This window comes from Phascolarctos cinereus, unplaced genomic scaffold (genome assembly GCF_003287225.1).
Source record: "Phascolarctos cinereus isolate Bilbo 61053 unplaced genomic scaffold, phaCin_HiC Scaffold_4;HRSCAF=312, whole genome shotgun sequence".
NCBI lineage: Eukaryota > Metazoa > Chordata > Mammalia > Diprotodontia > Phascolarctidae > Phascolarctos > Phascolarctos cinereus.
Genome location: NW_027555847.1, coordinates 259,902,476 through 259,905,189, shown reverse-complemented (window position 1 = coordinate 259,905,189; position 2,714 = coordinate 259,902,476).

Sequence of the window (2,714 nt, the reverse complement as noted above, 5' to 3'; positions counted from 1 at the left end):
AAGACCCTGAAGCTACAGTGACAGCCAAGGGAGCATCCTTTTGGGGAATAAAAAAGAGTTTGGTTTAAATTAAGTGGAAGTTCAGTCGATGGTTTGGGATTCCAATAAGGTGTACTATCTGTTAACATGAGCATTCCTGTATCAAACCAATTCTCTTTGCTTCACCTATCCATACATGTCTGGCAGTAAGAAAGAAATGGAGAGGAGGAGGAAAGAGGACAAAGGTATTGATTATACTGTGTAGCACCAAGATGTAATGTAAAAATGAATGTTCATCACAAACGTATTAGGTTGTGATGACATATAAATGCAGTTATAAATAAAATTACAGAATCTTGGTTAAAGTTTAGCTATGGGTTATGAGTTTTGTTTTTACAGTTTCTTTTGCAGGTAAAAATAAATTACTCTCTCATTGATTCACATTTTACATTGAGTACCTTTTTAATACTTCAAAAAGACTCTACACTTGAGCCAAAACACAACTTATAAAGTAACTCCTTCTGGGGTGCTCAGGTGTGGATTTATTCTTTATCATATCTATAGTTTTTTTTTAATTTGGTTTATAGTATATCAGTTTCTTCTCTGATATTTCATAACTCCTCAATTGTACTTATGTTGTGGTTTCTCTTTTGGGTTTCTATTTTATAAATGCATTATTCCAGTAATTAATCACTTAGTTGTCTATTTTTTAATGAATGATTATAAGGATATGATTTTTCCCTTAAGTACAGCTTTAATGTCATCCCAGAAATTTTGGTATATCTCATAATGATCATATTCATATATTTACCTATGATAAATATGCAACTGATATATTTATTGTTTCTATGATTTGTTCTCTCATTCACTCATTATTGGGGATTTTATTTTTAAATCTACATTTGGCTCTGTACCTTTTATTTGTGGTCCCTGAACTAATTTCTATTTTTATTAAATTATGGCATGTGAGGGATACATTGACTATTTCTGACTTTTTCATATTTATTTGAAATATTTCTATGCTCTAATATGTGAATAATGTTTCTAAAAATTTCATATGATTCTGAGGAGAAATATACTTTTCCAGTCTCATTTAAAATATTCAATATCTTTTGTAATTCTAGCTTCTTAGTAAATGTGGTCAACTGCATATTTTCTTTTTTATATCTTTCTGTTGGGTATCTAAAACTGAGAGAATGGCATTGGTATCTCATATAACTACTGTGTTACCCAATATGTGCATGTATGTGTGTACACACACACACACACACACACACACACACACACACACATACATGTATATATATATATATATATATGTATATATATTATATATATATATATAGTATATATATTATATATATATATATATATATATATTTGTAGCTCAGTTAATTGTCACTTTATATGGCATTTGGAACATATAAGTGTACACCTTATTTTTATTCTGTGTGTGTCATTGTTTTTATAAGTTGTTTCTTATAAACCACAGATTGTAGAGATTTTTTTCCTGGCTAATTTGTCACTCTTTTCCTTTATTATTATTATTATTTATTATTATTATTATTATTATTATCATTATTATTATTATTATTATTCCTTTCCTTTATTAGATTATTTAGATTTAAATTGTGACTTCAGTTAATATGTTTTCCATTTTCCTCTAATATTGATTTTTTCCCTAAATTATTTTTTCTCTTTTTTTGTAAACACAGTACTAGTTACTCACCCTTATGTGTTTTAAGGTAGCCCTATTCACATCAATTCTCTTCCCCTTACTCTCAAATCCAATCCCCTCCATTCCCATTTACCTAATTTTTTAAGTAGTGGATGGTTTTGGAGTTTTATTTATTAGCTTGTTATTTATTCTTTCTTTATCTAATAATTTAATATTCTCCTTTTTCCTTTCAATTAATTAAAATAGAATGCAGGAGCCAACATGGCAGAGTAAGAAGTCATTCTCACCCTTCCTTATTGACCTATGAAAGCCCAGAAAATATTGCCCCAAGAAAAACCCTGGAACAGCTGAACCAGAAGAAAGATGGGTGTAGCAGTCTTGTAGCCCAGGAAGCCTAGGGGAATAATGGGAATGGACTCTCTTCCTCTGGAAGAGGGGGAGCAGTACAGAACAGGAGGTGTCCCAGCAAGTCAATGGAAAGCCCTACCTCAGTATATCAGGGGAAGATCCTGAACCAGAGGATGGTGGAAAAGGCAAGCACCAATACCAGGATCCCCGAGTGCCTCAGTACAGGCAGGGGTTTACAACCTGTAAACACCAGGTTGGAAAACCACTATGTGCAATGGCATCCTCCAGCAGCCAAATCTCCCAGTGCCTCAGCAAAACTCTCAGAAGCACAGCTCCAAGAGGTAAAGCTCATATGGGAGGACAGACATCCTCCCACAGCAAAACATCCCTATGCAAGGTCTGGGTGATCAGGAGACAAAGAAAGGAGCACAAGACCCAGGTAAGCAGATGCCCTCCAGGGTCCAGACTCCCCACCCCTACCCCTAGACCTCCAGTGTTCCTGATTCCAGCCCAACAGCAGGTAAGTTACCAGAACCCTACAGCCTCCAACTGCCAGCACTTGACACCCCAGCACACAAAACTAGTGACCAGGCCCTTGGCTCCCAGTAGAAGAAGCTTATGTCAGTGCCCTCTGCTCTCCAGCAGGAGAGCTCAAGTTTTTTGTTTAAAGTCAGGAAATAAGCAAACAACATGAGCAAAAAGAAATGGA